Source organism: Corvus moneduloides, chromosome 1 (assembly GCF_009650955.1).
Source record: "Corvus moneduloides isolate bCorMon1 chromosome 1, bCorMon1.pri, whole genome shotgun sequence".
Classification (NCBI taxonomy): Eukaryota; Metazoa; Chordata; class Aves; order Passeriformes; family Corvidae; genus Corvus; species Corvus moneduloides.
In genome coordinates, this window is record NC_045476.1 from 49,431,602 (window position 1) to 49,445,988 (window position 14,387).

Here is a 14,387-nt window from a genome sequence, read left to right on the forward strand (position 1 = left end):
AGAGTAATTTAGCAAAGTGTGTTATTAGAGTTGCCATTTTTGTAGCTGACCTCTCTGGAGAAAAACAATTGTCTTTATATCTGCGCAAGCTTAAAGATAAATACCCCTTTTTAATTAATTAAGTTTAATTAAATCCAAGACCTTTGTCAGGGTATGAGAGTAAAATGAGAATAAATCCTACTGTTAATAATGAAGGATGGTCCTAAACCTGTTGCAACTATAATGCTCACACTAATGAATACAATAATGCCCTATGATGTCAAGCTTGGGATGGGAGTTGAAGGAAAGGGGATGTTAAAAATGAGCAAGAAAAAGACTCCAGTTAAAGATTTTCAGTATCTGTAAAGATAAATATGAGGTGTAAGAACTTTGGTTTTACTGTCAATTGTTTTGGGGAAAGATGGGGTTATTTTTTGGTTTTAATCATATCTAGTTTTTTTTAAAATTTTCTATAACACATTGGCTGGAAGATGGACTTGTATGTAGAGAAGCATCCTGTGAACTACAGCCCATATTTATAGATTAGAAGAGCAATTTCTCCGATGCCCTGTGCTGTTGCAGCAGGATTATTATACCTGTATCAGCTGGTATTACGCACTGATGAGTAACAGCTCTTTGGTGTATTAACCTTAACTCCAGGACATTCATGAAAACAATTTTGGATTGTCAAATCCTACCAGAGGCATTACTACTATAATCTATATTATATCTGGTATTCAATATTTTATTAGAATGGAGAATGGTATATTTTTATCACTCTAAAATGAATAATTTTTGCAATTCAATGTTTGAACCATTAAACAATGTTTCTATAAACAGAGATATATGTATCCAATAAAGATCATCAAACATGGACACTCAAATATTTCAGTTTGGGGCATAAAAGGTTTAAAAGCAATAAAGCTGAAATCTATGCTCTTTTCCTTTCTCCTCAAGGGATTTTAAAGTTGTTTTTCCTTCCTGACTGCAAGTCAAGTATTTGAGGATGAAAAGGTAATGTTTGGTCTTTGCCAAGGACAAAAAGCAGGAGAGTAGTCCTAGTTTTTTCTCTTTTGAAGGAGCTGTCTATTTAGAAAGAGCAATAAAAGCATCTCTTTTTTACAGCATAGACTTAAGAAAGTTTTGAAAAGCTACTTAAAACTATTTTTTAAGACTAGCACTTGTGGTCTCCATCACAGACATCCCAAGTTGCATCAGGCCATGTTATGTCTTGATTTGAGAAGAAGCACTGACAACTTCTTGCACTGTCCTGTAGCCATCGAAGCGTCATTTCTGTGTAAACACAACAGCGCTCGTGACACGTATGAGGCGCCTTGGGCTGGGAGGTGCTGTAGCCATGTCCTGTAATGTACAGCAAAACAACTCAGCATATGGAAACAGCTGTGTCCTCTGGGCAGCTCTCAAGGAATCATGTCTGCTTTCTAGTAATTAATAGCAATGGGCCTTAACTAAGATGGCACTTGGTTTTTTGTTTGTTTGTTTTTTAAAAGTAACTGTAGCTAGAGAAATGACATTTCTTAAGGAAATGCCACATTTTACACAGAGCAACATCACACAAAGTTCTGGACTTCAACTGAGGCATTATTTTCTTTCTGAAATATTTTGCCTCTGAAAGACAGTGCTGCTGGAGTGCTGGTGCCAGTCATACAGTTTACTGGCTATATTTTATTTATACAATTCCTTTTTCTTTATTCACAGAAGCAGCCAAGTTTCAAACCCATGGAGTATGTGGGACCATTTGAATCAGCTTTTAGTTTCCTAACCACTTTACTCATCAAAACTTAGGAAAAAGAAAAGCCGTACAAACATGAGGAGGCTTTTTGGTTACAAGGTTGGGTTAGGCTAGTAGGAAATGGAATATTATTTACCCATCTGAAAGCTTCCAGGTTGGCAAAATTAGCTCTGAAATACTGACGAATACTGGGAATGCATTTCTGCATTGAAATCCACAGGAACTGTAGATGCTTCACAGTGTCACAGGACTTGGATTGAAATTACATTATAAAAAGCAGAAGGGAAAAAGTGAGTCTTTTCCACATCTACAGCTGCTGTAATACTGTGGTGGAAAGAGCTAGACATACAGAGGAAGATTGCTGAAAGACCACATGTTAAAGCCCCTTTTAAATTCATGCCATAATAGCTTCTGCCAAGACTCTCCTGGAAAGCAGCACAAGTTCCCTGTGGTGACCCCAAATAAGATGCAAGATGCAAAAATATCTGCTTGATAATAACATCAAGGAAACATGAATAAAACTCATATATGTTGTTTCTTTTATAGAAATGTTACAAGCTCTTTGATATTCACTGGAAGTTAATCTGTCATTCAGGACTCTCATTTTCATTCAGGGGAAAGCGAAAAAATTAGAGAAATTCACAAATAAAAATATTGTACTGTGTGTTAGGGAGAGCTGCAAGTGACAATGCATTCAAAAGGCTATCCAAAGTGGTGGTGAAGACCTTAAAAGTGAATGTGCCACAAACCCCTGTGAAGGTCAAATTCTGCTCATTATACTGATTCACAGCTTCAAAGTTGAGAAGCATAAACAATTAAATTCAGGCATACCTACTTGACAATGATCTGCTTTCCAGAGGTCCAGGTGACCCAGTTTAGCCAACAATACAAGTTTGCTGTGGTCAAGTATTTGTCCCTGTGTGCGGCATCTGTGTCATATTTGCTTGCTGATGCGGTGCCGGTGCCAGTTCCAGCAATCTCTCCTCTGTCTATCCACAGATAATCCTTTAAAATGATCATACAATGGAATGCCCAAGGCTTCCTTGGGGTGGTTTTCCAAAGGCTTAACAGATTTCATGGCATTTTGCATTGAAGCTACTACTACTTATCTGTGGAAAACAGAAAAATGCTGGGATGAACATTAGACTTACAGCATCTAAAAACTGATAGAGTGATCTAGGAAATAAACAGTTATTTTATATGTTAAGTATACACGCCAAAGTTGTGTACCATATGGCATCGAAGATTTGGAATCCTAAATCACCTCCACCTGAAGGATGAAACTTCTGTTATTTGTATTTGGAAACCCCCAGTGAGATTAATAACTTGTGGATCTCATGCCCATTAGCAGAGATAGCTTCATTATTTCATTCCTCAGGCTGTGTATTTCACTGTTTGGCTGAACACCTTAACAGCCCAGATCACGTCCTTTCCATTTGCATATTTTTTTCCTAGCAGAGAAAGCATTAAAACCTGAACTCTGGGAAGAGTCTTGCTGCCTGGCTATGAGTGGAAATGTGGAAGACAAGGTACCCATTGATGTTGTGCTGCTCCTGGGATCTTCATTGGGGCGTTTGGGACAGTGCCCTGCAGTACAGCATCACATGATTCCCTTGCCTGGGCTGTGCCTCTTCGTCTGTCTGATTTCCCCTCACAGAAAAGCAAAAGGTTTCTCTAGCTATTTTGCTGTAAATGGCAGTTGAAAACTTATTTGATTATTTTATTTAGCAATACACATTTCCAGTTACACACAGCGTGCTGGAACCTTGCAGACACCATGAGTAAGGGTTTTGTTGGTTTGTTATCCCACTCTGACTTTCTGTTGCTATATATCACTGCAGAAGCCCCCTTTCAGAGACTTATTCTGTCTTAATATGTATTGAAATCAAATGCTGTCAGTGTAAAATTTCCCTCTGGAACCAAAATCCAAATTCATGCTGGTAACAGTGGAGGGAATTCCAGTGAGTTCAGTGGTCCTATATGTATTTGTGTGTGAGTTCAAAACTAAGCTGGCCCATTAACATCAAAAGCATCATAATTTTAATTTCTACAGAGCTGCTTTTCACCCAGATATTTTTTGGGATAGTTTACATATTTTCTTATAGTCTAGATGTAATTGTACATGTTGCTGTGGTTTTGCTGTATAATCTTGGGCAAACCCACACAGATTCCTCAGTCTTTGTTTCCTTCTTTTATTTCTTTACTGAACAGGGTGGTGAAGAGAGCAATTGCTTTACAAATTGTGAATCCCTCTATTGGTGAAGGTCATGCAAATTTGTTAAATAAGTTATAACTTTTATAACAGCAGTGTATAATTTACACTAATTGTGTATATTGCTAACCTATTCAGTGCAGATGCATACAGAAACACAACTAAATCCCATAGCATTCTGCCAAGGAACACAGCCATCCTTTCAGATGAATGGAAATGTTATCAGTGTGAAACAATTACATTAATCCAATATATTTTACCTGCTTATTTCAAAGATTAAGCAGAAATGGTAGCATGAGGTTAAATTGCTCAGGAGCTTCAGGTGACTTTAGATCCAAGGTTGAAAATGGATTTAAACTTTGCTACTCTCCCTGCCTTAACAACTAGTCAAAGGGAAATGCCAGATCCACTTCCACCTCTACCCCCATACAACATACAGTTGTACACCTCAATACCAGGCAGGAAACTTGCAAGCATTTTTTAATTGTTTATGTGAGGAAATCTTGTCCAACATATTTTTTTTCCTTTATGCATTTTGCTTTTGGAGCTCCTTAGTGTTTACATTGTTATCCTGAGCATGATATTCCAGAAGAATGATATCATTATTTATAATTTGCCCTCAGAAATCTGTTTAATATAATTGTGACTTTTTCAGTTTAAGGTAAACATTAGCATTTGATGAAAGCTCAGTCCTTTACCTCCTCCCTTGGTAGCTGCTCGTTAAGGTCTGCTATGGAGCAGCAGTCAAATTAAGAAAGTGGTGTTATTTCAACAAAGCCAGAGACCTTCTTTTGCTTGTAAATATTAGTACATCCTGCAAGCACTGGTGAGTGCTGCCAGCCATCCTGTCATTTAAACAGAGTCAAGACTGATGGAGGCCAAGTTTCTGTCAAGATCTGAAACTCAATGCATTAGCTCAGGAGCTCAGTGTAGGCATGCATACATTTTTATTTTCACATCTACTCTTTTTATGTCAACAAACTTTATGGGTGCTGGTTTCTGTCACACTCCAAAATAATTAACCCTGAAAGAAACATTTTATTTAATGTTTTAAGAAGTCAGGATTTGGTAACAGAGTAAAAAAAGCCAGATCACGAGCTGACATCATGTAAAACAGCCAGGTGTCAGGACATTTAATAGATGGGTGGCCCAGAAAGCCACAGAAAATGTATATATGTAACACCTAAATTAGGGCTATCATGAAGATTCAGATGTGTTACAGACTCTCTTCCTTCACACAGAACAGGTAGGATGAAATACTGAAAAACCACGAATCAACAATAAGCAAGTGGTGATTCACAAATGTGTCACTGTGTACATACTGTTGCTAATGTAAGCAATGGTTCATAAATATGCTAGCAGGAGCTGGTACGTTTGGTTAACTTTCTGTGATCAAAGTAAACATGTTTATTATGTTGGAAATAGCAAAAAAGAATCTTATAAATCTGGACTAATTCCCTCTTTGAGGACTCCACTGGTTTAATATATGTTCAGCTCACACAATAATTTTTCTCATGATTTTCTCCTCTCTTCTCAATCCTCACTGTCCCCCTAACATTTCTTCTTCCTTTGCTCTTGACTTTGCACCCTGAGCTACATTAAAAGACTTCTATCTCCACATCTACAGAACATTTCATTTGTTCTCTTTGAGGCTTTTCTTGTTGGTTGCTTCGCTTGTCCTATTAACTGGGAGCTTTCTTTGCTGTTTATGCCTCTGTACAAATTTAGCTAGCTGGAAGAAAAAATCATTCTAAGAGATAGATCTTTCAGGAGTAACCCACAGAAATAGCTGGTGGCCTAAGGACTCGAAATCAGTTTAAATCCACAGTTTGACTATTCCTCTATGTTTATAAAACCATAAAAAGAAAAGGTCTGGATTAATCTAGACATTTTATTTTCACCAAAGGTATTTCTAAATCCAGAAAGTACCCCTTTTATTTTTTTTTTTAATAGAACACCAGGCTTCTCAAGGCAAGTTCGTGGCTAAAAAATAAACCATTTTTGAACACACAGCACACCCCTACCCCAGAAGACAGTTGGCTGAATATCTGGCCTGGCTTGAATATTAGACTGCATTGAAAGGGGGAAAAAACCTTTCATCTAATGTAAAACCATGTTTAGAAGGAAAGTGTTTTAATGTTACCAGTTTTAGACCAGTTGCTGAAGTTCTGAGGTTTGAATCACAGCACCTTTGCTCATCTAGTGAAATGGACAATAAAGGCCAAATGTCTCCAAATCACCAGGAAAGCTTGCCCTCATTTTCAATGTTTTACACAACTCAGAGGAATACATTTGGAAATAATACCATTGGAAAACCAATAGGGAATTGGAAATAGGGATTTTTTGGTGTGTCAGGCCTAGCCCTTTAGAGACGTATGCAGAGGGTTCTGCTCATGACGTTGGGAGTGACTCAAGAAAATCAGAGAGACCAGTCAGATGTTAAAGTTGAGCACATGCAGAAGTGTTTGCTAGAACAAGGCCTTAATAACAGAGACTAATAAAAAATAATGCTTTCCCATATATTAGAGAATTCTCCTAGGAGCTGTGACTCCCAGCTATCCCTTTTAAATTGCATGATTAACAGTGTGCTTCTAATTACTAACTAATCAAATCAAGTCTTTCTGCATGTAAATAGGACTCTGGGACTTTTAATAAGGTCTTCACTGCATGATTGCTCTTGGAATAGCAATTAGTTTGGTTTCTGCTCCCATTGATACAAGTGGCAGTAGTGTGGAACAAAACTGTTTGTGCGCCCACCAGCTCATAAATGAAGTTACTGGGAGGTGACCTTTGATGAGGTGAGGGGGAAGGACTTGAAGGCCTCCAGTGAAGAGGTGGGCTTGCTTTTACTTTCATGTCATTCTTTGATTTGTCTTTTTTAATGGCATACCCAGATACGATACCTTCTGCTTTTATAAAGCTAAAGGAAATATTTGCTGCACTGGTGTTATCAACATGGCAAGAAGCTGTGCCAGTGCCATTCAGTGAGTGGCTAGAATACGTGTCAAGAGTTACAAAAAATATCCAAATGCTGAGTTTTTCTCTCGCACAAAGAAACTACAATTCAGGAATACAACTATAATCAGATAGACTTTGGATATTTTCCTCTATAGCTCATGTTTTTTGACAGTCCAATTAGTTTAAATCTGTAATGAAAAAAACCATTTTGATCTGTAAGGAAAAAACACATTTTCATTTCTTGTCCTGTGCAGTTGATCTCCCTTGCTGAGAAAAAAAGACTTGAACAAAACTTTGTTTAGATAATCATTCTTACACAAAAAGCCTCAGATCAACAATCACTCCTCCTTCTCTCTTTGGAAAAAAAAAATGGGCCACCACTAAGCTGCCCTGAATTCCCCATTTCACAAATGCTTCCTTGTTTTTTTTTCTCCTCATCTTCCTATGAAAAATATTCCACAGTAGGCAGATTCCTGACCTGCAATGCAGAATGTTGCTAAAAGAAACATGGCTGTCAGATGCCCGCATCAAATCCAATAAGCCACATCCAGCTTCATGTTGACAGTTGCATTTTTTTCCTAATGCATATTTTAGCCTTGCTTGACCGTCAACCATATGGCAGGTTTGTCCTGTGGGTGAGTTTATTATTAACAGCTTGCAGCTAGAGGTACAATAACTACATGTAACTGTGACATTGCGCTAATTGATCAAGACATCTCCAAAACAAGATGCAGAAAGTGGCCACAGCAAAGAGCTTCAGATTAGTGTTTGGAGAACATTAAGGCAAACAAGCACCTCCGTCATGCACAAAGTATCTTAAAAACTAGGGGTTTCAGTAAAAGGAATTAATTTCAAACAGACATCTTTTGAAGGGAAAAAGGCATTATTTAAGCCAAAGTTAAGCCTGCATGCCAGAAGCTCAGACAATTATATCACGGAATCTGCTGGGTGCCTTTAGTCTATACTTTCCCTTCCAATCCTGCTGTCATAGCAGAGGGTGACAGAGGTTTAAGAACAGCATGTGTAAAATTAATCCATCACTTCACATTAAGGTCAGAGTGTTAGATTTTTGATGGGAGGGAGAAAAAGCAACCTTGTTAGGGATTAGGTAGAAGTTAGCTGGCTACTGTTCACAGGTAACTAGTAAATAAACTGCAGAATGTGAATTGCTTGCCTTGTATGTGTCTCCTGGTAAGTTTATTTTTCAGAAGTTTTTGCCAATCTTGATTAACTGTTCTTGAAATGAATGGAACAAATCAGATGAATTCAGTGGTTTAGTGTCGTATCTTTGTAAACTGAAGCTGTCAAACTTTAAAAAGCACTCTCAAGTGTAGAGCACTTGTCAAACCACCTGCAGACGTCAAGGTTTAAAAGAGAAAGCTCTCCAAACTCCTAATTTAATGAAGCTTATGCAGGAATGTATAGTGTGTGTGAGGAAGAAAATATGATGACTCCATGCAAAGTATCAGATAACTAGCACCAGGCTTCAACTGGAACAAAAATTAGAGTTGCTTTGTTGGCATGTCAAGACTGCAAAGCATATATTGGAAATTCTTTGTCAGTTAAGCAGATTGGAGAAAGCATGAGAAAAGCAGTCTCCCTTGGTGCTCTCTTGGTTTAATGCTTGGAGGGAGGTGGACTGTAATCACAGCATGGTTTCACAAAGAGCATTTTGTGTGTTGTGTTTAGGTCTTGCTTCACAAATGCTGACAAAATAGACTTCAGTTTGCACTTGGTGATCCACTCTTTGCAGACTCTTGGCAAACACATTGTGCAAGCAGGGCTTACGGCTTGCGCACAAGCTGATCCCTGTGAGTAGGCACCTGAGTATTTCTGTTTGCAGTAGAATGGGGGCATTTTAGTTGCATGGTGTCTTTTCTCTTCTCTAGTTGTATGCTATAATTCCTGTGAACAGTGGAGGGCTGACTGACCTTGTCAGTTGCAATTCTCCTGAGGAGCGATGGGAGAGACTGAGTTTTGGTATGGTCTCAATCGTTCTTGAAATGAAATTTCTGTAAGGGACATCTCAGTTTGAAAGGGTCGTCACTGATCTTAACAGAGGGGTATAGCATAAGAATGCCTGCTCCTGGAAGAAGTTTCCAATGCAGTTTATGATTTTCTTACAAAGTAGCTCTAAAGCTTGTCTGTACAGGCATCTTCTAAGGGAAGATGAATTATGAACATGCTCAGATTGCACACTGGATGTTATAGATGTTATATAACTAGAAGAAGCCAGGATGATCATTCATTATTATTATTACTATTATTATTATTATTATTATTATTGCTATTATTTTCCCCAGCAGAAAGTGACTGTGTGGTCCAACAGCTGTGAAGCCTAGTTGATTTTGGTCTATGGGTGCTTTTCACCCCTGGGTGCCCCACTGGGGGCTGTGTACATGTCTATGCATTAGTAAATATCCAAGTCTAATGGAAGATATCTGAGATTTTGCATGCAGTTAGGTTGCTAGCATCCTTGCATACACTATTTTTCTCTCATGAACTTACACAAGGTCTGCAGAAGCTTAGCTGCTGAAAAGGTTTTTTCTTTAAAACCAGAGAAAATATTTGATGGGAGGAGATTGATAAATCTCTAATCCATGTAATACCAACCAATAGTCTTGGTAAAGAACAAGGCAAGGAAAGTTCTAATGTACTTTTCTCCACGGGAGGAATAAAATACAATAGCAAGCTTTTTGTGTAAGTATTTTATTTTATTGCACTGGTTTCACATTGGAGAGGTATATTACACAAGATGTGTCATCACCTACTAAAATACATGCTTGAATTTGGATATTCTGGTGGAAGATTTGCAATGCAAAACTTCATAAAGCTGAGATTTTGCAGGGCAAAAGTTTAACTCCATTGCTGCACTTGCAGGAGCCTCTGAAACGTGTAGCACTGTATAGATGCAGTCCTCGTTACTGCATCCAGTCAGAAATGTGGCAGTGGACCTTGCTGTCACAGTGCCATTTAATGCAGCATAGTGAGTCTCAGAACAATGTTAGCATAGGGACTGTCCTCCAGGACCAGGATCAGACCCCAATAGTCACTAGCAAATTCTGGCCTTTTTAGCTGTATCTGAATGATCCTATTAAGGCTTTTGGCAGATTATCTGGTTTAAGGGGGCATATTATGTAATTTAAGGTGGAATTTGTCCTACTGTAGGCTTCTCTTGTGCCATTCCATAAAGGACAAAAGCTCCAAGGCCAAGCACAAGTCACAGGTCTGTGGGATGACCCAAGACATTCATTTCCCTGTGGAGGTTCGGGAGATGAGAGGGAGCTCTTGCCATCAGCTGCCAGTGACACACACAGCTTCTGGTGCACCTTTTGCAAGGAATGGCCCCAGGGTACCCAGTATGTGAGTATGTGTGGGCTGGAAGCTCCCCTATAAAGTTACCTTCAGTCAGATGATTATCAAGTGACATAGTTTCCAGTAGGTTTAGCAGAAGGTTGTGTTCAGCTCAGTCTTTCTGGCTTGCAGCTGCTTTGGATTATATTTGATAAGTGGCCATCCAAGTGTCAGGTTTTCTGGGAGGTGGGGTGGAATGGTTGTCATCCACAGGTGTTTTCCAAGAAAGTTGTTCACTCACTACTAACACACTTTGTGACCCTGCTACCTGCAGTTGCAGATACTAGTGGAGATATTTTCCAAACTGCTTTTAAAATAAAAATACCATTCTTAATTTTTTCCCTGAAATAATAACGGGTTAATTCACCCAGAACTCCTTGTGTGGTCAGAGACCTACCCTAAGATTTCTGCAAATCTTAGGATTTCCTTGTGCCTAACTCTCACAGAATGATGATGAACATACGCATCCTGAAGATGTTCCATAGCTGCTTTGGAAGGCACGTAGCTTGGCCACAGGCCAACTTAGTCACCACCTGCTACATGATGCCCCAACCTTGACCACTGCCTCTGACTGTCTCAGATGCCTTAGGAGCCTCACTGTTCAGTATCACTTGACAGACAAATGCATTTTTACCATAATTGTTATTTTACTTTTGTTGGGCCTTGATATTGGTAGTCCTCTATTCTGGTGCATTTTCTCCATTGATATGAAAGAGCAAAACATTCACCTGATGTCTTACTTCTTTCTGGTTTATAATAACAAGAAAGAATTTATTACACTGATCATTTCCAGCAGTCCTTCGACAGAAATGTGCTCACAACTCTGTAGCTGCCAGTGTCAATGTCACAGCCCTGCTTTGAAAGCCTTCAGTGGGATAGAGATGTTCTAGGACAGAACGTTGTTCTTGGAAAGTGTCTACGGGCTTGAGAGCAGAATTTGTTAGGAAAACAGGATAGTATAACACCATGATGCAGCTCCAGGATTGTGGTTGTCCTTCCTGCATTCTGTGTCAGGCTAGGTGAGAAGTACAGAGCCACATGAAACCCTGGAGACAAGTAGTCTTCCTGGGACATATCCATTTCTCACTTTTCCTGGAGTGCTGCCTGAGGTGACTGCAGTTATTATGGTCAGGGTTTTGTCATCAGCACTGCAGTTTCGTCTTCTACATCTTAAATTCCTGTTGTGTGTGTAAAGCCATGGGACACTGTATTGACACAGAAACCACTGTCTGCGACTTTACCAAAAAGTACTCTGGCATTGAGAAGAGGATGAGTAGGATCTGTAAACTAGTGTAGAACAGCCCATAGTGTGACTTTGTTAAACCCTACAGGATGGCTTTGAAAATGTAGAAAAGATCTTCATAGATTTTCTATAAAAATTGAGCTATTTAGCATGAATGAATACCATGAGAAGTCACACAGAGACCTCTGAACCTTCCGATTATATCTAGCAAATCCAAATACAGTAGTCTGTGCAGTTTTGGTTGGTCAGAACCAATTGCCTCTTGTTCAAGCTACCCTTGCCCTTACAGAACAGATGCTGTGAGGGCAAATGGAGGCTGTATAGGTATTGTTATCTAGCACCCAGTTATCAAGTAATGGCATCTTCAGAAATCTGGGGATCTGTTTGTAACTGCCTTTGAAGATCTCTGAGGTGAGAGGGAGCGGATGGTTCCTTTGAGCTGCCTGTATTTCAGCACAACTGAACAGCACACGATATATTATCTAAAATATGTAATGCATTAGTTCCTAGCTTGCTTTTCCTGAGCATCCAGTGAGGTCAAGTTTTATAAAGAAAATGACATAAAATATAATTCACACACATAAAAATATTTTATTTGATTCCCCCCAATATAGCATATTACTCTTTACCCCTTTTTTTCTCTCAAGAAAAAAATCTCACTAATTAGGTGTGAATGGATTTCATTTTTAAAGAAAAACCCTCAAAGTGTAGCTAAAGAGCCTCAATAAAAAGATTTCATCAGCTTTGTTACACTAAAAGCAGCTCGTGCTTTGGCCTTTAAATACCAGAGCCAAGTTTTAGAGCTTTAGGAAATGGTGCATAAACAGTCTGGCATGATGCTGTGTAACATGAAGAGAGGACTTCTATGGTTCACTGCAAAAATCACAGATAACAATCACATTCCCTATCACCAGTGTGTTATGACCATATGAAAGATATGCAGATACATGGAAAATCAACACCTGTACTTCCATCTACACCTCTGTACACATACATGCATCAGGTAGACAATGAATGGTTTAATCCTGCCTAGGTGAGCAATTTGTGTTTGGCTACACTGGAAGTATTATTTAAGGTATGGATTGGTGCCAGGAGTTATGTATGAGTGCTTTCAAGTCCTTTGCAGAGCAGAAAATAGCAACCAAAATAACCCATGCTCATTACAGAGAAGGGGCCATGAGGCAATGTCCCGTCTGCTTGTGCTTAAATCTGCCACTGCTGTTATTACTACTGTTATTTTTCAGAAAGGCTAACCATGACTAAAACCTGAGTGTCACAAAGTTAAGATGCATAAGCACCAATTATGCAATGATCCTTTCAACCAGAAAAAAACACCTCCAAGTTTTTTGCAGGCTTGAGGGTTTTTTGTGGTTTTTTTTTTGGTTCGGTTTCTTTTCTTAGTGAAATTTTTAAAGCAAAGGAAATATCTGTCTAATTATTTGGTTTACCTTGAGGCATTTGACTTCTCCTTATATGATGGGGTCACAGGCTTTTCCTTATAAAAAAATAAATAAATTAAATGGTGAGTAGTTGAGGGAAAACTTTGTGTACAGTCCATTAAATTCTGTGGGCACTGAGCACACACCCATTCTCCTTACACAAACAGAAGAACTTTTATGCCATATCACACTGGCCTAGCCTAGAACTTGCAACAACAGCGAGTCTTTCAGCAGCTTGTGTGACTTAATGTAAAATTGCCTTTTAAAAAAAATACACTTTTCCCCTCCCTTTTCCTTCTCAGGATTTGAACCATTCTGCCCCTTTTTTACATTTCACCACCGTGCTGTTATGCATCCCACCTCCCACCGGCAACACCAACCCCTCCATGCAAGTGACTAATGAAAATCCCAGACTCCTTCCTTAGTGGTTATCAGATTCATATTTCTCCGTGTTTAGACTATTATTCTAAACTTAAAAATTCAGTGTCAAGCTTTGCTTCTGGGTTTTTTGCTGGCAGTTTTATAGCTTGACCAAACTTTACGTTGGATAGTGTTTTGGTTGGCTGCCATATTGATCCTGGCTGTTAATCAGGATTTTTGTTGTTTTGGAGTAGGGGCAAGGTGGAAGGAGTGGTTGTGGTTTTGCTCTGTGAACAGAAGTGGCCATGCTTGCTGTCAGGGGCAAGTGTCTGTACTTTGTAACTACAAATTCCTTAATGACGTGTTACATTTCAAAGTGGAGTTGGACTTGGGGGTGAAACCTAAACTGATAAACAAGAACTGCCCCCCCTCCCACCTCTAGTCTCCCACAAGCTGCTTTTAATGATGCTATTATTTATTCCCCAAAAATGTTCTTCTATGCTTTTAATAGTAAAGCAGGAAAAAAAATTAATTTATTTTCTATATGTGTGGGTTTGCTGGATGAATTTCTAATTAGTTGTAGACTGGAGCAATTCCAGGTCTAAGTTTATTAGTCAGTGAATAAAGCCATGGCATCAGTTTAAAGAAAAGCCCTCCTGCTGATGTAGGTTTTTGAGGGGAATAGGGAAAGCCTTCCTAAATTTCCTATTCTGCAGTAACCTGCTTTCCTGTGGCTTCTGTGAAGCAGCACTATGCACCCTTTCTTCTCCAGGTGTTAGCTGAATACAGATATATTTGATTAATCATACTGCCCTTTTCTCTGACCCTAAGAAAGGCCAGCCTGTCTCTGTCCTGTATTTCCCAGACTCTTCTCCCACATCTTCTATGGTGCTGATCAAGGATCTTCGCCATGTCAGGAACATCCAGTGCCAGAGGGAGAGGCAGAGAGACCAAAAACACCAAATGTGCAGCTCCCAGGGAGCCACCCCAGTGCACATCCTGGTGCAGAGATCTGGATGCATTGATGTATGGGGTGTACTGGGGGTTTTTGTCCACCTCACTACCCTTTGACAGGGCTTCTGTGTGCAT